Source organism: Symphalangus syndactylus, chromosome 5, assembly GCF_028878055.3.
Source record: "Symphalangus syndactylus isolate Jambi chromosome 5, NHGRI_mSymSyn1-v2.1_pri, whole genome shotgun sequence".
NCBI lineage: Eukaryota > Metazoa > Chordata > Mammalia > Primates > Hylobatidae > Symphalangus > Symphalangus syndactylus.
Window position 1 is genome coordinate 122,324,524 of NC_072427.2, and position 20,555 is coordinate 122,345,078.

Genomic DNA, 20,555 nt, shown 5'->3' on the forward strand with positions numbered 1-20,555 from the left:
TGTGCACAGAATGATGGACACGGGCAAAGAGGACCAAGCCTCAAACCGGGGACAGGCACAGGGCCGGCAGCACTGGGCAAGGCAACAGTGGTATTTGTAATGGGATAGTCAGGGAAGGACTCCCTGTGAAAGTGACATTTCCATAGAGCCTTTGGTGAAGAGAGGGAACAAACCATGGATACATGTGGGAGAAGAGCAACCAGGCAGTGGGAGCAGCACAGGTGAAGGCAGTGAGGCAGGAAAAGGTGGGTGTGCTGGAGGAACAGCAAGGAGGCCATATGGCTGGCATAGAGTGAATGAGTGGGATCATGATAAGAGATGATCTCAGAGGGGTGGGAAGGGAATGGTGGAGCACAGATTACATAGGGCTTTGTAGGTCACTAAAATATGTGTATCCAGAATAATGCAAGAAGTGAATAATGTTAATAATTTATTTTAAAATCGTAGCTTTTATTCATATGATACAATTAGCAACATTGTATAAAAATTTTCATTCCAATTTTTTTTTTTAGCCAAAGCATAAGTATCCTGTGGTTTCTTTACTAAGCATTTATTCTTTTCTATCCATCTGTTTTTTATTGCCTAAAGACAATGATTACCACTGGTAAAGGCTTCACATAAAATAAATTTAACAATTTATTTGAGCAATAAAGGATTCATGAATGAGGCAGCACTCAAAATTGGAATAAATTCAAGGCTGGGTGCAGTGGCTCATGCCTGTAACTCTAATACTTTAGGAAACTGAGGTGGGAGGATCGCTTGAGCCTAGGAATTCAAAACGAGCCTAGGCAACATGGTGAGACCTTGTCTCTACCAAAAAGTTAAAAAAAAAAAAAAAAAATAGCCCAGCATGGTGGTGCATGCTTGTAGTCCCAGTTACTTGCAGCCTGCAGTGAGGTGTGATCATGCCACTGCCCTCCAGCCTGGGTGACAGCACAAGACTTTGTCTCAAAAAAAAAAAAAAAAGACTTTAGAGAGCTCCACTTTAACAGCATGAGCAGCAGCATGCTTATAGGCTGAACATGGAGGCAAAAGTAAAGAAGTTACTTCATTGGCTACAGCTAGGCATTTGCCTTTCTTAGGTATGATCCAGTGAAAGTCCCTAGTTATATGACTAACAGCTGGCTGGCTTTTTGGTCATTGGCTGGTAGTTGGCTCTATGATTGGCTGAAGCATGGCTTGGGGTGTGTGTGTGTGTGTGTGTGTGTGTGTGTTTAAATTTAATCAGTTTCCCAGAGGATGAAGAAAAGCTAAGCAGAGCATACATGCTCAAGTATTTACATCTCAAATTTACCCATCAAATAAATGACTTCCCTGGGAAGAGCTAATAAAGAGGTGCAGAAAGGTCAGGAGTTACACTAATTACATTCCCTCCAAAAGGAAGAAACATCAAAAGTGGGAGAGAAAGTTTCTCCCTTGCGATTGTCCAACAATCTAAAAAAAAAAAAAAAAAAAAAAAAAAAAACTCTAGTTCAGACATGTAAGATATTAGCATTATGAAAAAGAGGAACATTTGCTAGAATTTAAAGACCCAGAGATTTGACAATGCATATGAATAGCTAAAGATAATACACTCATAAGTAATTTTTTTCTTTTTTTTTTTGAGACAGAGTCTCACTCTTTTTGCCTAGGCTGGAGTGCAGTGGTGCGATCTCAGCTCACTGCAACCTCCACCTCCTGGGCTCAAGCGATTCTCCTGTCTCAGCCTCCTAAGTAGCTGGGATTACAGGCTCACCCCGTCACACCTGGCTAATTTTTGTATTTTTAGTAGAGATGTGTTGGCCAGGCTGGTCTCGAACTTCTGACCTCAAGTGATCCACCTGCCTTGGCTTCCCAAAGTGCTAGGATTACAGGCGTGAGCCACTGCGCCTGGCCCCACAAGTAATTTTTTTCAATTCTCTTCCAGATTTTCTTTTCCAGAGACAGGGTCTCTCTCTATCACCCAGGCTGTAGTGCAATGGCACAATCAGACCTCACTGCAGCCTTGAACTCTTGGCCTCAAGTGATCCTCCCACCTCGGCCTCCCAAAGCCCTGAGATCACAGGTGTGAGCACTATAGCAGGCCTCTTCCAGCTTTTTTTTTTTTTTTTTTTTAAATATTTGGGCTTTACTCCTGACTTCAGGCAATGGTAAACTAAGTTTACATTATCAAGAAAATGGTGACAGAGGGAAGAGGGGAAAAGTAAGAAAGGTCAGGAAGTAAGGGAATTAGGAAAAAAGAAGAAAAGAGAAAGGAAGATGAGATAATCGTTGTTAGAAAGTAGGTGTAAATAGTCTCAGACTTTTTCTATGCATCTCCACTGCATTCTACAGAGTTGAGAGAAAGTCGATAAAAAATTTTAATCAGTTACAAGGAATGCCTCTAAATTAAGTTTTGGTTTGCTTGCGTAAGGTTTCTGGGTACAGAAACAACCCCAGGCTAATGGCATTCTGCTTATTTTGCTTTAACACCATATCGGACCAGTTGCATAGCCCATTAAACACTTTATCTCTAGAGGATGCATCACCAGACAAAATGGTGGCAAGTCTTGGCTGTCCTCCTAGATATCAACATCAAAATTTAGGTACTTACCACTCTTTGCACTTCACTAGGACTCTATCAGCAACTGGTTTATCTTAACTTATAAAAAAAAATTGATTAATTCCCCACCTAGGGTCATATGAATTTTATTTATTTATTTTTATTTATTTATTTATTTTGAGACAGAGTCTTGCTCTGCCAACTAGGCTGGAGTGCAGTGGCTCCATCTCGGCTCACTGCAACCTCTGCCTCCCAGGTTCAAGCACTTCTCATGCCTCAGCCTCCCAAGTAGCTGGGATTACAGGTGCGCACCACCACACCTGACTAATTTTTGTAGTTTTAGTAGAGATGGGGTTTCACCATGTTGGCCAGGCTGCTCTTAAATTCCTGACCTCAGATAATCCACCCACCTCGGCCTCCCAAAATGCTGGGATTACAGGCGTGAGCCACCACACCTGGACAAATTTTATTGATTTTTATTTATTTATATTTTTGAGACAGGGTTTTGTTGTGTCACCCAGACTGGAGTGTAGTGGCACAATCACAGTTCACTGCAGCCTTGATCTCCTGGGCTCAAGCAATCCTCCTACCTCAGCCATCCAAGTAGCTGGGACTATAGGCATGCACTACCATGCCAGACTAATTAAAAAAAAAATTTTTTTTTTTTGGTAGAAACTCACTATGTTGCCCACGCTGGTCTTGAATACTCCTGGGCTCAAGCAGTCCTCCTGCCTTGGCTTCCAAAAATGCTGGGATTACAGGTGTGAGCCACCACATTGGCTGAGTTTTATTTATTTATTTTTATTTTTTGAGATGTAGTCCTGCTCTTTTGCCTAGGCTGGAGTGCAGTGGGCAATCTCGTCTCACTGCAACCTCCGCCTCCCAGGTTCAAGCAATTCTCCTGTCTCAGCCTCCTGAGTTGCTGGGACTACAGGCACATGCCACCACCCCCAGCTAATTTTTTTTTGTATTTTTAGTAGAGACAGGGTTTCACCATATTGGTCAGGCTGGTCTCGAACTCCTGACCTCAGGTAATCCAACCACTTTGGCCTCCCAAAGTGCTGGGATTAAAGGCATGAGCTACCACACCTGGCCTGAGTTTTACTTTTTAATATGAAGTTATACTTCTCTCTAATTGGACTAAACTTACCTCAATAAGGTAAGAGATGCCCTCTCATTCTATGATTTCATGAGTTAATGAACAACTCTGTTTACTTTTTATCCCTTCTTAATTTTACAGTTAGGTCTTCTCTCTGCCCTTGTTTGTTTCATTTAACCTAATTAGAGTTTTAATCTGGCTAGTATGTTATTGAGGGGTTCCCCATTTCACTGATTACTTTGTCTTCTTCTGAACCTTCCCTGCTTTTAGTAGATTTTTCTCACAGTTGTGATACTTAGGATACAGTATTAGAAATGGAGATGCGGCCGGGCACGGTGGCTCACGCTTGTAATCCCAGCACTTTGGGAGGCCGAGGCGGGCGGATCACGAGGTCAGGAGATCGAGACCACGGTGAAACCCCGTCTCTACTAAAAAAGACGAAAAATTAGCCGGGCGTGGTGGCGGGCGCCTGTAGTCCCAGCTACTCGGAGAGGCTGAGGCAGGAGAATGGCGTGAACCCGGGAGGCGGAGCTTGCAGTGAGCCGAGATTGTGCCACTGCACTCCAGCCTGGGCGACAGAGCGAGACTCCGTCTCAAAAAAAAAAAAAAAAAAAAAAAGAAATGGAGATGCACATGGTTTTATCCCAACAAGGGAAAGTTTTCAGTGTTTGAGCCTATCACACAAAATTTTTACCTACTGATGGAGGTCAGCAAAGACTTACTTAATCTTCTTTTTGTTGTTGTTGTTGTTGTTGTTGTTGTTGAGATGGAGTCTTGCTCTGTCACCCAGGCTAGAGTGAAGTGGCGCCTTCACCTTTGCCTCCCAGGTTCAAGTGATTCTCCTGCCTCAGCCTCCTGAGTAGCTAGGACTACAGGCATGTGCCACCACTCCCGGCTACTTTTTTGTATTTTTAGTAGAGGTGGGTTTTCACCATGTTGGCCAGGCTGGTCTCAAACTCCTGACTTCAAGCAATCAGCCTGCCTCAACCTCCCAAAGTGCTGGGATTACAGGCGTGAGCCACCGTGCCTGGCCAGTCTTACTTAATCTTTTTATGAACTCAGCCATAAAAAGGAATGAAATAATGTCTTTCGCAGCAACTTGGTTGGAGCTGGAGGCCATTATTCTAAGAAACTCAGAAATGAAAAACCAAATATCCTATGTTCTCATTTATAAGTGGGAACTAAACTATGAGGATGTAAAGGCATAAGAATGATACAACAGACTCTGGAAACTTGGGAGGAGAATGGAGAGGGAGGAGAGGGATAAAAGACTACATATAGTAGTCTTTTGGGCATAGCTTACACTGCTCAGGTGATGGGTGCACCAGAATCTCAGAAATCACTGCTAAATAACTTATCCAGGTAACTGAAAACCACCTGTACCCCAAAAACTATTGAAATAAAAATAAAAATAAACTTCTTATGAATTGTCTCTGCAATTTTGTCATATTAACATTAACTGGCAAAAAGAGAATCCCATTCAACAACCACAGGAACTGTTGAGCTATAAATATATTGAATTGAGATCATAACATCAACACACATACTTAAGTATTTTCTATAGATTTACAAAAAATAGCTGTTAGTTTTAGCTGTAGTAATATTTTAAAGGAAGCACATAATTTAAAGAAGATACTTCAAGTCAAAATTCTAAAAAAAATATGGCCGGGCACAGTGGTTTACACCTGTAATCCCAGCACTTTGAGAAGCCAAATCAGTATAATATCTTGAAGCCAAGAGTTTGAGACCAGACTGGGCAACATAGTGAGACCCTGTCTTAATGGTAATAATAATAAGTTGTATGGAGTGGCTCATGCCTGTAGTCCCAGCTACATGGGAGGCTGGGGTGGGAGGACTGCTTGAGCCTAAGAGATTGAGGCTGCAGAGAGCCATGATTGCATCACTGCATTCCAGCCTGGGCAACACAGCAAGATCTTATCTCTAAAAAGAGAAAAAGATTCTAAAAAAAATTTCTGCAATTTATTCTCCTTTATGTGACTCCTAACTAACAAGGAATATGAGGTCATCTATGGGAATAGAAATGTGATGTTTTTACGGAGTGTTTAATTCTTCCAAATCATTGGCAAATATATTAAATAATACATGTCTGGTGGTTTTCAAACTTCCATGTTATCAAGCGATACATGGCTTGAATAAACAGCACAACAACACCCAGTGTAGGCCCAAAACAAAAACTTGTAAACTCAGGGCTAAACAAATGCATAGGATCCCCTAGTCTCTCACCAACCCATAGAAAGCTGTGTTCGCTGCTGATTGACTGGACGCACCTTTGAAAGTGTTTCAGAAGAGAGATCAGACTCACTGCCACCTCCATGAAGGAGTTTGGAGGCAGCAGGGATCACTCAGCCAATTTGGAAAACCTGGAGTTTTTCTGAGTTTGGAGGCAGCAGGGATCACTCAGCCAATTTGGAAAACCTGGAGTTTTTCTATTGGGGTTAAAATAGTGTTGGTCTATGTAACATAGCTTTTTTTTTTTTTTTTTTTTTTTTGAGACAGAGTTTTGCTCTTGCTGCCCAGGCTGGAGTGCAATGGCGCGATCTTGGCTCACCGCAACCTCCACCTCCCAGGTTCAAGCGATTCTCCTGCCTCAGCCTTCCCAAGTAGCTGGGATTATAGGCATGCGCCACGAAGCCCGGCTAATTTTGTACTTTTAGTAGAGATGAGGTTTCTCCATCGAACTCCCAACCTCAGGTGATCCGCCCACCTCGGCCTCCCAAAGTGCTGGGATTATAGGCGTGAGCCACCGCGCCTGGCCATATGTAACAAGCTTTTAGACACCCATCACCTGGGGAGTTTTCCGTATCAATCCTGGTTTCTGCCTTAGGCTGAGCCAGCTTGTTGCTAAGCTGCCCAATGAGAGCCAGAGTACCTGGGTTATCTAGCAGACAGATGAGAGCGTCTTTCCTCAAGTATGCATAACAGCCATCCTGGTGTTTTCACACAATAGGTAAAGAGATGGAGCCAAGAAGCTTTTTTTTTGAGACAGAATCTCACTCTGTGGCCCAGGCTAGAATGCAGTGGAGCGATCTCAGCTTTCTGCAACCTCCACCTCCTGGGTTTAAGCAATTCTCCTGCCTCAACCTCTGGAGTAGCTGCGACCACAGGTGCAACGCCACCACGCCCAGCTAATTTTTGTATTTTTAGTAGAGATGGGATTTTGCCATGTTGGCCAGGCTGGTCTCCAACTCCTGACCTCAAGCAATCCACCCGCCTCGGCCTCCCAAAGTGCTGGGATTATAGGCGTGAGCCACTGCATCCAGTCCCAAGAAGCATTTTTAAATGCTCATGGTGACTCTCATGCTGGTGGTCACAGATTGCCCCTGAAGAAAGAAACACTACTTTACCCAGTCATGAGACAACATTCTCTTCAATCTGAATTTGCTTTTTAAATAGCTGTGAGAAATCTTGCGGAAGATTTCTGAAATTTTAACTAGATGATGAGATTCTTTATATAGTTACTGGGAGTTTATAATCTTATCTCTGTAATATTTTAAAATTCTAAATCTCCCAGTATGTCATTCTATAATCTGCCAAATGCAGAGGTACAATGTATAAATCACTTTTAATGGTTCTTTTTGTGATAGAAACGTATGAAAGGGCAATGCCATTCTGGTTGTTTGTCCTACATTTATATAACAAATTATAACAAAACTGTTAAAAAGTTTTGTCACAGAGGTGTGAGTATATTAGGTATGTAAACATATAGTAAGTGTGAATGTGTGTCCTCTCTGTGGGTCAGAATAGTATGTGAACTGGGTAAGTATTTCTATGATTACATAGTACCTCTGTAGATAGGTGAGCGTATTTCAGAATGTAATGGAGTGTCTGTGTACTGTATATGAATGGAGAAAAATGGGATGACTGGATGAGCTTGTTTACATATCTCTGTCTAGGAGTGTGATAATTTAGATTATGGGAAAATTCATAAGTAGACTTTTTCATTGTTTCATAATTGGACTATATGGGAAAGATCAAGTGACTTATATTTTCTTCTTTTTATGAGAAAAGTGTGAAATATGATTAGCAGATTATATTGATGATTTCTGTTGTTCCAACTCATGTTTCAATATGGATAAACACAAAACTTTCATAGAACCTTGTATATGAAAAAATTTCATATTTATGTTACAAAAAGATTAAATATACACAGTAGGTGCTCAATGTATGTTACCTGACTGCTAATGTAGCTGACACCAAGGAGGGAAAATTAAGGAGTGGTTTAGTACCCTTCAATAATCTCCACCAGCAATCCCCCCATTCTTTAATGGAGACAGGGAACACTTTTATCAATTTTGTTGTAAATTACCACATAAACGCACCTTCAAGCCTGTCCTTCCATCCTGATTGGGTTCCTATGCCCTTACTATACACAAAAGCCGAAACTGGCAATGACTCTGATTCACTAACATATGTTGCCTTTGAGATAATCTGGCTCTCTTCCCACAATTAATTTATTTTTCGCAATAAATTTGTTATTCTATTTAGTAGCAAGATCAGGTAGACTGACAGACAAGGTCATTTAAGATCCCTATGTCTCCAAATCTCTTCCTCTGACTTATGCCACCATTAAAAATTCCTTCCTTCCTATTAAAATGTAGCATCTTCTCTTGAGACTAGGAGTTTGAGATCAGCCTGAGCAACACAGCAAAACCAGTCTTGGAAAAGAAAAGAAGAAAAAAAAAGGTAGCATCTCTGGGACAACCTTCTGTCTTAGCATTTAACTATTTTCCCAAACCAGGCAGCCTATTAATAATGAGAGGGAATTAAACATATGGCAGGTAAATTTTGAAAAGATTATCAAAATTATCTACACTTTCAAAGTGAAGATAACAAAGATGAAAGTATTGTGGGAGCCAAAAATTTCACAGAGAGACCTTGGGCAGCTGAGAGGCTTCACGAGGAATTGGAACATATAAACCCTCCCAATTAGAGGAGGACACAAGGTCCATGTGCTTCACCATTTCGACTAGAATCCAACTCCACGAGGACTTTGTAAATCACATACATATGGTTCATAGTTTAATCTTTCCATCCACTGATCCAGGAAAATTATACTCTGCTAGTAATAACTATGTTCACACACAATTATTTTGAGCACAATTTCTCTGACATGGATAGAATCTTTTTCCAAAATTGAAATTTTAATGTAAATTTGACTTTTTTTTTTTTTTTTTGAGACAGAGTCTTGCTCTGTTGCCCAGGCTGGAATGCAGTGGCACCATCTCTGCTCACTGCAAGCTCTGCCTCCCGGGTTCACGCCATTCTCAGTAGCTGGGACTACAGGCACTCGCCACCACGCCTGGCTAATTTTTTTTTGTATTTTTAGTAGAGACGGGGTTTCACCATGTTAGCCAGGATGATCTTGGTCTCCTTGTGATCTGCCCGCCTCGGCCTCCCAAAGTGCTGGGATTACAGGTGTGAGCCACCGCGCCCAGCCTTTTTTTTTTTTTTTTGAGACCGGGTCTCACTCTGTCACCCAGGCTGGAGTGCAGTGGCATGATCTCCGCTCACTGCAACCTCCCCTTCCCAGGCTCAAGCAATCCTCCCACCTCAGCATCCGTAGTAGCTGGGACCACAGGCACACACCACCACACCCAGCTAATTTTTGTATTTTTTGTAGAGACAGGATTTCACCATGTTGCCCAGGCTGGTCTTGAACTCCTGGGCTCAAGCAATCCTCCTGCCTCAGCCTCCCAAAGTGCTGGGATTATAGGCATAAGCCACTCTGCCTGGCCAAGACTATTTTATTGTAGACTTAAACATTACATTTTTAAGCTGTATTCATTTCTTAATAATCATTGATATTGATTCAAATAATTTTATAACTAGAAGTGAGTGATCCCTTTGATCTTTTTTTTTTTGAGACGAAGTCTCACTCTGTCGCCAGGCCTCCTGGTGACTTGAACCCGCTTCCTGGGTTCAAGTGATTCTCCTGCCTCAGCTTCCTGAGTAGCTGGGACTATAGGCGTGCACCACCTTGCCCAGCTAATTTTTGTATTTTTAGTAGAGATGGGGTTTCACCATGTTGGCAAGGATGGTCTTGATCTCTTGACCTCGTGATCTGCCCACCTTGGCCTCCCAAAGTGCTGGGATTACAGGTGTGAGCCACTGCTCCCGGCCGATCCCTCTGATTTTTATATATCAATATTTATATTCTGCCAAGAAATATTGTATAACTTGACCCCGATTCATTTATGAACTAATATGCCTCAGAGCTCTTTCATCTCTTTTGCACCTCTGTGCCTTTTGCACTATCTATACACCTAGAAAACTTTGTCTTTCAGAACAGAGTTCATACTTTATCCAGGCTCTGTGAAGGAGGCAGGCAGAACAAGCAACTCCTTCTTCTATATTCCTATTGCACCTTGTACATAAATGCTTCCTTTAAGCACTAGTCATATTTGTGGAATTACTACTTATAACCTTTTCTTCGCCTCTTTAAAAAAATCTTGTTTGACTTTCTAACATCTAATGTAGAGTCTGGCACATGGTGGTCAATTGGAAACCAATAAATGTTTGATTAATAGGCAAATAAATCTTCCTACTTAGAACATTAAATAGCTGCCTATCACTTTTAAGATAAAATAGACTCCTCAATGCAGCATACGGGGTTTTTGTGCTCCCTTCTCCAGTTTCATCTCCTGTCAGGCCTCCACAACACCCTAATTTCTAGCCATGCTGAACTACTGCAGTTCTGTCAACAAGCTTTGCTTCCTTGCATTTACTTCTGTACTCTTTGTTCACCTGGAACATTCCCCCTCCCCTCAAACCATGTGGCAATTTCCATTAACCTTGTAATCTTCATCTCAAGTTTTCTCTTTCCTGCAAACTCTATTTTCATCCCCTCCTTGCCCTTTCCGCTGTGCTCCCTCAGCATTGTGTAATTATCCTTAGTGTAATTGTTTGCCTTTTGGTCCACCAATGGCAGAGTAGAAATCACAGCCTATTTCCCGCTCCTATTCTGCAGCTCCTTGAGGACTAGTTGTAGCCCCACTGCTGCCACTGTGTTTTGTGCGTTTGAATATAACTGAGGGGTGGGAGGCACCAAGAGTGAAAGGAGGAAGCACAGCAATTTTTGAAAGCAATTCCCTTCCCATGCAGTTTGCTCAACTCCTGCCTTGTAGGCCGTTACTCTGAAGATGGGATGTTTGGCTTACAAACTACGCGGCAAATATCATTTTCCAACGATGCTAATTGTCTCGCAATGGTCCAACAAGGTTTGGCAAGCTTCAGCGTTTCAGAAACAATTCTCATATCAGAAACAATTCAGCATTTCAGAAACAACTGCAATCTAAGGAATCATATATAGAAAGATTAAAAAAACATGGATGTCTTTGAAAAATTCTAACTCCAGGCCGGGTGTGGTGGCTCACTCCTGTAATCCCAGCACTTTGGGAGGCCGAGGCAGGCAGATCAGGAGGTCAGTAGATTGAGACCATTCTGCCCAACATGCTGAAACCCTGTCTCTACTAAAAATACAAAAATTAGCCAGGCATGGTGGCACATGACTGTATTCCCAGCTACTCAGGAGGCAGAGGCAGGAGAATCGCTTGGACCTGGGAGGCGGAGGTTGCAGTGAGCCGATAACGCGCCACTGCACTCCAGCCTGTGAGACAGATGAGACTCCATCTAAAAAAAAAAAAGATTCTAACTCCAAACTTAAATTGGGGGATAATGAAGGAAATGAAATCACTTCTTCCTTCTGACAATGTACCCCTTCCGCAGACTCCTCCTCCCACCAGCACTTCAAGCTTTCATGCTGCCACTGTCATTCCCAGCCTCCCCCTGCACCCACCCTAGCATCCTACCCTTCTTCCCTAGGGCCTTTCCTCTTCATGGACCTTTGTGAATTCATCCTCTCCAAGGAAATGATTTCTGTCTCTCTGCCTATTAGCCAGATGATCTGGTAATCTTTAATAAACATTAACGGATAACTTCCCAAAACTCTTTGAAAACATTGCCTTTGAACTAGACCCTTCCTTTAATAATGTCAGTGTTTTACCCCAAGGTACATGTCCCTTCCTGTTGGGACAGAGAAGTGCTCTAGATTGTCTGCTGGAGTTTCATAACATTTACTAAAAATGCCTTCAAATTTCATGTGTCCCTGCCAATTATCTCCTAGCACATAAAAGTAATCGTATATACTCAGTGTTTCTTTTTATGCCCTTTTCTTGGGCCTACCAGGAAACATCTTTCCTGGCAAATGGTGTCAAACTGAAGAAGCTAAATCTTTGGCCAACTGTAAGAGGAAACCTCAAAATAAGAACAAAGAAATTAACCAGAGCATGCAACTTAACATGCACAGGCTAAGAATCTTTTTTCACTTTTCCTTCCCTCTTTTTTTCTCCCTTCTTTTTTCCTTCCATTTATTAGACAAAGTCTATTCCGAAGTCTACAACAAAAATTTCCTGGATGAAACTGCAGATAGCATACTGTAACAATGAAGAGCACAGGCTCTAGAACTAGATGCCCCTTTTTGAATCCTAGCTCTGCCAGTTAATAGGTATGTGACCTAGGTCAAGTTATTTCACTTCTCTGCCCCTCCATTTTGTCATTTGTAAAATAGAGATATTATAATAGTACGTACCTCATAGTGTGGCTGTGAGGAATAAGTTATTTATTACCTAAGAAGTGCTTAGCACAGAACTGTTCCCCCAAAATATTAGCTACAGTTAACTGCTGCTTAATCCTAGGTGGCTAATGGGACTTAATTAGGGGTCCAGTGGAGTATAGGGAGAAAAAGGTTTTTAGGTAAAGGAAATATTTTATGTGGAGTCCTTGAAGGAGGAAGGAGGTGCAGAAAATGGGGAGACTGATAAAAGTTGATAGTAGCTTGTGAGGTAGGCAGGGGTGAGATCATTCCGGGCCTTTTAGACCATATATAGGATTTTGTTTTCATCCTAAAAGCCATGAAAAGCCTTTGAAGGGTGGTTCGCAAGGAGATGACATAATTTGATTTGCTTTTCTAAAGATAACTCCTGTTGCTGTGGGAGAGAATAGTTTGAAGGCAAGCAAGAGGAAATACGGGGAGATCAGTGAGAAGTGGGTGTAGTCGTCAGGTCAAGATAATGTATTGCCTTTGACCAAGTTGGCAGTAGTAGACACAGAAATGGACAAGGCAAAAGGCCATTTATTTTTTTATTTAATCATTATATTTTTTGAGACGGAGTCTCACCCTGTCACCCGGGCTGGAGCGCAGTGGTGCGATCTCGGCTCACTGCAACCTCTGCCTGCCAGGTTCAAGCAATTCTCCTGCCTCAGCCTCCTGAGTAACTGGAACTACAGGTGCACACCACCATGCCCGGCTAATTTTTTGTATTTTTAGTAGAGACGGGGTTTCACCATGCTGGCCAGGCTGGTCTCAAACTCCTGACTTCATGATCTGCCCGCCTCAGCCTCTCAAAGTGCTGGGATTACAGGCATGAGTGACTGGGCCCGGCAATTGACCATTTATGAGTTAGAACAGGATTGGATGCTAGAGGCAAGGAGAGGGTGTAACATGTATGAGGAGAGAAAAAACATAATGATGCTAGTCTCTAACTTGAGCCACTGGGTGGATGATGGAGCCATTCATTAACATGGAGACCATCAGAAAAGGATTAGGTTGTGGGAGAAGAGGAGAGGATTTATATTGAATATGTTGGATTTGAAATGGCTGGGACACCTCCAAATGGAGTTAGATTGGATATATGGGTCCATGACTTGGAGATAAAATTTGACTTGGCTGCTCTTAAATTCACAGTCAAGGTGAAAAGGACAACTGCAGTTAGCGAGTGATAAAACGGTAATCAATAGGCCGGGCACAGTGGCTCACGCCTGTAATCCCAGCACTTTGGGAGGCTGAGGTGGGTGGATCACCTCAGGTCGGGAGTTTGAGACCAGCCTGACCAACATGGTGAAACTCCATCTCTACTAAAAATACAAAATTAGCCGGGTGTGGTGGTGCATGCCTGTAATCCCAGCTACTTCAGAGGCTGAGGCAGAAGAATCTCTTGAACCCGGGAGGCAGAGGTTTCCGTGAGCCGAGATTGCACCATTGTACTCCAGCCTGGGCAACAAGAGTGAAACTCCGTCTCAAAAAACAAACAAACAAAAAAACAGTAATCAATAAACAGGTCCACATTTGGTTAAGAGAGGAAAAACTTTCCCATGGCTATTGGTTGGAGCATGAGGGACAAATAGACTGCTTAGAAAGACTGGATTTCAAGCAAGCATTTCAGAAAGTGACAATTTAGTCTTTGATAATTGTCAAATAAACAAATTATTAGCTGGGCGCAGTGGCTCATGCCTGTAATCCCAGCACTTTGGGAGGCCAAGTGGGCGGATCACGAGGTCAGGAGATCAAGACCATCCCAGCTAACACGGTGAAACCCTGTCTCTACTAAAAATACAAAAAATTAGCCGGGCATGGCGGCATGTGCCTGTAGTCCCAGCTACTTGGGAGGCTGAGGCAGGAGAATGGCGTGAACCCAGGAGGCGGAGCTTGCAGTGAGCCGAGATGGTGCCACTGCACTCCAGCCTGGGCAACAGAGCGAGACTCCATCTCAAAAAAAAGAAAAAAAAAGACTTATCAATGTAAAAAATATTTTACTTGAAGGAAGGGAAAAGGAGACAAGCAGAGAGTTTCTGTGTCTAGTTTTGAAACACTTTTCTGCTGCAAATCAGAACTACCAACCAAGAACAACCAATCTTTCGCAAATTGAAAAACTCCCACAGGCTTAGATTTTAAGTGGGTACTTAAGGTAAATATAGTGCTTTCTGGAGTCTGAAAGGTCTCTATTAATTTTGCTTAAACATTCCAAGTTAAGTTATCAGAGCGTCATATCTGCTGCATAGCTTTGAAGTTAATCTTTTAGAGATTCTTCAGACATTGGACTAAGTCTTTTAGCGCTTTTGAACAAAGCTCCAGCTATGATGAAAGATATGGATTCATGTTTCAAGATTGAGCAGGCTATATAAAATATTGTGTCCATGAGGATGTCAGAAAAGATACTTTTGTTATAGAAAATCTCAAACACAGGCTGGATGCGGTGGCTCACACCTGTAATGCCAGCACTTTGGGAGGCCAAGGAGGGTGGATCACCAGAGGTCAGGGGTTTGAGACCAGCCTGGCCAACATGATGAAACCCTGTCTCTACTAAAAATACAAAAAATTAGCCAGGTGTGGTGGCAGGCACCTGTAATCCCAGCTACTTGGGAGACTGAGGCAGGAGAATCACTTGAACCCAGGAAGGGGAGGTTGCAGTGAGCCAAGATCGTGACACTGCACTCCAGCCTGGGCAACAAGAGCAAAACTCCATCTCAAAAAAATAAATAAATAAGAAAATCTCAAACACGAAAAAGTAGAATAGTGCAGTGAATCCCCATGTTCCCATTGCCTCACTTCAACCACTACCAATTGCCTACTTGTAAAAAGATATATTTTGAAAGTAGTGGTACTTTCTCCTTTGCAAAAGTAATATTTATTTATAGATGAAAAAGGCAAGGCAGATTAACTAGGAGAAAAAAATTCATACCAGTCACAATTCCAGCCCATCCAGTGGAGCTGACAGTAGTCTAGTTGGTGCTTTTGAATAATTCAGAAAAAGGTGCTCCTTGCTTTGGATGTATGCAGCCCTGAGCTCAGGGTGCATAACTTGGCTTGTGGAATGTGAACTTGATTCCTGCTTTCACTCTTCCCTAGCTAAACTTCCCTCTAAGAACTCAATATGCACAGGAGACATGGCAGCCCTGCCTACTAGTCCCCTTTTTCTGCACACATACATTTGCATAGTTGATGTCATTACTATACATACTGTTTTATAATCTGTTTCAGTTAATATCTTATAAACACTTTTTCTTGTCATTATTGAATTCTAAAATATCATTTTAATGACCACCATATTCTGTTATAATCCCCTAATTAATTTAACTTTACTGTTGGACTTTTAGATTATTTATGATTTGTGAATATTATACAATCATTGTAATATATATTCTTATGTGTTTGTAATGTAAATGTTGGTGCACATCCACAGTAAACCCCATAAAATAAATTTTCCAAAGTAGAATTCCTGAGACAGGTGTCATGGCAGACTCCAAGCTTTTTAATACCTAAAACTGCCTTTCAGTGAGGGTCATACCCCATTAGCCAGCTTGGCAGGAGACTGCTCATGTTCTCAAAAGCTTGCTAACATTAGATGATGAAAGATATGGAATAATATTTAAAATACATTAATATTTGATGAAAGATACAGATTTGTATTTTTAAAATAAAAACAGGAAACAAACACAACACTTTGTCAGTGTGACAATTGAAAAAACAGTACTGGCCGGGCAAGGTGGCTGACGCCTGTAATCCCAGTACTTTGGTAGGCCAAGGCAGGTGGCTCACCGGAGATCAAGAGTTCGAGACCAGCCTGGCCAACATGGTGAAACCCCATTTATACTATAAATACAAAAATTAGCCAGGCATGGTGGTGGGTGCCTGTAATCCCAGCTCCTTGAGAGGCTGAGGCAGGAGAATCGCTTGAACCTGGCGGGGGTGGAGGTTGCAATGAGCCACGATCACACCCCTGCACTCCAGTCTGGGCATGACTCCATCTCAAGAAAAATAAAACAAAACAAAAAGGGCCGGGCGTGGTGGCTCATGCCTATAATCCCAGCACTTTGGGAGGCGGAGGCGGGCAGATCATGAGGTCAGGAGATTGAGACCATCCTGGCCAACATGGTGAAGCCTCGTCTCTACTAAAAATACAAGACTTAGCTGGGCAGACCTGGCACAGTGGCTCACGCCTGTAATCCCAGCACTTTGGGAGGCAGAGGTGGGCAGTTGGGAGTTCGAGACCAGCCTGACTAACATGGAGAAACCTCATCTCTACTAAAAATACAAAATTAGGCCGGGCGTGGTGGCTCACGCCTGTAACCCCAGCACTTTGGGAGGCCGAGGCAGGCGGATCACAAGGTCAGGAGATCGAGACCATCCTGGCTAATGCAGTGAAACCCCGTCTCTAGTAAAAATACAAAAAATTAGCCGGGCGTAGTGGCGGGCGCCTGTAGTCCCAGCTTCTTGGGGGGCGGAGGCAGGAGAATCACTTGAACCCGGGAGGCGGAGGTTGTGGTGAGCCGAGATTGTGCCACTGCACTCCAGCCTGGGCAACAAGAGCAAAACTCCGTCTCAAAAAAAAAAAGACTTAGCTGGGCATGGCGGCGCATGCCTGTAGTCCCAGCTACTTGGGAGGCTGAGGCAGGAGAATCACTTGAACCCGGGAGGCAGAGGTTGCAGTGAGCCCTGCGCCACTGCGCTCCAGTGTGGTGACACAGCGAGACTCCATCTAAAAAAAAAAGAAGAAACAGTACCAAAGGAGAAAAAAAAAGATTTGTAAGGGGGAGTGCATTTAAAGTATGAAGGAAAAAAAAGAAAAAGAAAACAGATAGCCAATATTGATTTATTTGGGTTTCTTTGAGTACTATTAAAGTGGAAAATGCTTTTATATGTATATTAGTCATTCTTTTTTTTGTTTTTTGAGACCGAGTCTACAAGCTCCGCCTCCCGGGTTCACGCCATTCTCCTGCCTCAGCCTCCGAGTAGCTGGGACTACAGGTGCCCACCACCATGCCCGGCTAATTTTTCGTACTTTTAATAGAGACAGAGTTTCACTGTGTTAGCCAGGATGATCTCGATCTCCTGACCTCGTGATCCGCTCGCCTCGGCCTCCCAAAGTGCTGGGATTACAGGCGTGATCCACTGCACTCAGCCGGCTGAGGCATATTTATTTGGTTTGTTGGCACTGAATATTTTGAGGGAAGAGACATATATTAGGTTGTGAAATTGCCAGTATCTGACTGTTTGACTTATCAAAATGACATTTCATCTGGTTCAAGCTGCTGTTTTGCTGTGTGGACATATTACGGCTGAAAATGACTTCATATTTTTCCAAGGATATCAAAATACTTCACAAACTTTGTTTCTCTCATGCCATTCTTTTTCCTCTGTTGCCCTTTATTGGCTACTTACATTTATGGCTGCAAGGTTTTTTTGTTTTTTGAGTTTTTTTGAGACAGCGTCTCACTTTGTCACCCAGGCTGGAGTACAGTGGAGCCATCTTGGCTCACTGCAACCTTTACCTCCTGGGTTCAAGTGATCCTCCCACCACAGCCTCCTGAGTATCCGGGACCACAGGTGACCACCACTGCACCAGGCTAATTTTTGTATTTTTGTAGAGATGGGGTTTCACCATGTTGGCCAGGCTGGTCATGAACTCCTGACCTCAAGTGATCTGCCTGCCTCAGCTTCCCAAAGTGCTGGGATTACAGGTGTGAGCCACCGCGCCCGGCCAAGCTACAAGTTTAAGTCACAAGATAACACAAGCGTGCATTGTTTTTACTCTTTGGAAAGGAGAAGTGGACAAAAAAAGAGGGCAGGGTCCACAGCGAAGACATCCATTTTAAGCCTCCCTAATGCAAACAAAACATCCAGAGCTGGTTAAGGATGTTTTTAATTTGTAAATTTGTGCCATATGGGTGCATAATTTGGCTCTTTAAATTTTAGTTTAAATTCCCTCTCTCCCCTCAATGATCCTGCTATCTGACAGTAATGAAGAGTTCAGTCCCTTGAGTGCATAACTATAACAATAACTAATGGCCTCCCAATCCCTGGCCAAACCTTGAAGAAATCTGGAGCAACATGGAATAATTTGGGGTCATGTGGGGTCATTGTTTCAGCATAACAAAAAGATTGATTTTCTAGGTTCAAAAGTACAGATATTTTTGCTGTAACCAAGATGATTACAGAGAACTCATATTTTATTTTATATATATATATATATTTTTTTTTTTTTTTAGACGGAGTCTCACTCTGTTGCCCACGCTGGAGTGCAGTGGTGCGATCTTGGCTCACTGCAGCCTCCACCTCCTGGGTTCAAGCAATTCTCCTGCCTCAGCCTCCCGAGTAGCTGGGGTTATAGGCACACATCACCATGCCCAGCTAATTTTTGTATTTTTGTTAGTGACAGGGTTTCACCATGTTGGCCAGGCCGGTCTTGAAGTCCTGACCTCAAGTGATCTGCCTGCTTTGGCCTCCCGAAGTGCTGGGATTATAGGTGTGAGCCACCGTGCCTGGCCCTTTTTAAAAATTTTTAGAAATAGAGATGGGGTCACGCCATGTTGCCCAGGCTGGTCTGGAACTCCTGGCCTCAAGTGATCCTCCTGCCTTGGCCTTCCAAAGTGCTGGGATTACAGGCATGTGCCTCAACACTCGGCTAATTTTTTTTGTATTTTTAGTAAAGATGGGGTTTCATCATGTTGCCCAGGCTGATCTCCAACTCCTGGCCTCAGGTGATCTGCCTGCCTCCACCTCCTAAAGTACTGGGATTACAGGCGTGAGCCACCACACCCAGTCCATATATGTAAATATTTAAAAGTTATAAGACAAACTAACAAACTGTTACAAAAAATATGTTCTTCTTTTTTTTTTTTTTGAGACAGAGTCTCGCTCTGTTGCCCAGGCTGGAGTGCAGTGGCGCGATCTCGGCTCACTGCAATCTCCGCCACCCGGGTTCATGCCATTCTTCTCCCTCTGCCTCCCGAGTAGCTGGGACTACAGGCGCCTGCCACCACGCCTGGCTAATTTTTTTGTATTTTTAGTAGAGACGGAGTTTCACCGTGTTAGCCAGGATGGTCTCGATCTCCTGACCTCGTGATCCGCCTGCCTCGGCCTCCCAAAGTGCTGGGATTACAGGCGTGAACCACCGCGCCCGGCCTACAAAAAATATGTTCTATCCTCCTTCATTTATAAATACACTTTCATAATTAAAAAAAAAAAAAAGTCGGGCACAATGCCTCACGCCTGTAATCCTAGCACTTTGGGAGACCTAGCACCGTGCCTGACCCTATTTTTAAAATTTTCAAAAAGAAATGCTCATTGGAGAATTTCATATTTTCAGATTTGGAAGCTCAATTAGTAATACAAATATTCCAAAATCCAGAAATATTTGAAATCTGAAACACTTCTGGTCCTAAACATTTTTTTTTTCTTTTGAGACGGAGTTTTGCTCTTGTTGCCCAGGCTGGTATGCAATGGTGCAATCTCAGCTCACTGAAACCTCTGCCTCTGGGTTCAAGTGATTCTCCTGCCTCAGCCTCCTGGAGTAGCTGGGATTACAGGTGCCTGCTGCCATGCCCAGCTAATTTTATTTTATATATGCTTTTATTTTTCTGTGATTACAAACACAACTGAATATCAAATGCACAAAGTAAGAATTATACGGGGAAAAAAAATCAGATATGTTCATATATATATATCACCTTTTCAAGGCTATTTCCATCCAGAATAACCTTGGTTTGCCAGGCCAATAGAAAGAAGTCACAAAATCGCCTTTAGTCAAATTTGTGTGTTTGCTTTCTTTATAATTCCAATACTTCCACCATCAATGACTTGAGATAGCTGCCAAGGTGTTATATAATCAGTGCCAGTGTTGGCCGGGCGCGGTGGCTCACGCTTGTAGTCCCAGCACTTTGGGAGGCCGAGGCGGGCGGATCACGAGGTCAGGAGATCGAGACCACGGTGAAACCCCGTCTCTACTAAAAATACAAAAAATTAGCCGGGCGTGGTCGCGGGCGCCTGTAGTCCCAGCTACTGGAGAGGCTGAGGCAGGAGAACGGCGTGAACCCGGGAGGCGGAGCTTGCAGTGAGCCGAGATTGCGCCACTGCACTCCAGCCTGGGTGACAGGGCGAGACTCCGTCTCAAAAAAAAAAAAAAAAAAAAAAAAAATCAGTGCCAGTGTCTTCATTCATTCTACAACGAAGGCTGTCACTTCACACTTGGAAGGTTGCACAGCGGCCAGGCAGAGGCGCTCCCCACTTCCCAGACGGGGCGGCCGGGCAGAGGCGCTCCTCACTTCCCAGACAGGGAGGCCGGGCAGAGACACTCCTCA

General features: G+C 43.2%; 1 protein-coding gene across 2 annotated transcripts in view; it reads right to left on the bottom strand.

Annotated features, from left to right (window-relative positions):
• Positions 1-20,555, bottom strand: part of USP8 (ubiquitin specific peptidase 8) — a 122,260-nt gene that overhangs the window by 82,911 nt on the left and 18,794 nt on the right. The window lies entirely within an intron of this gene.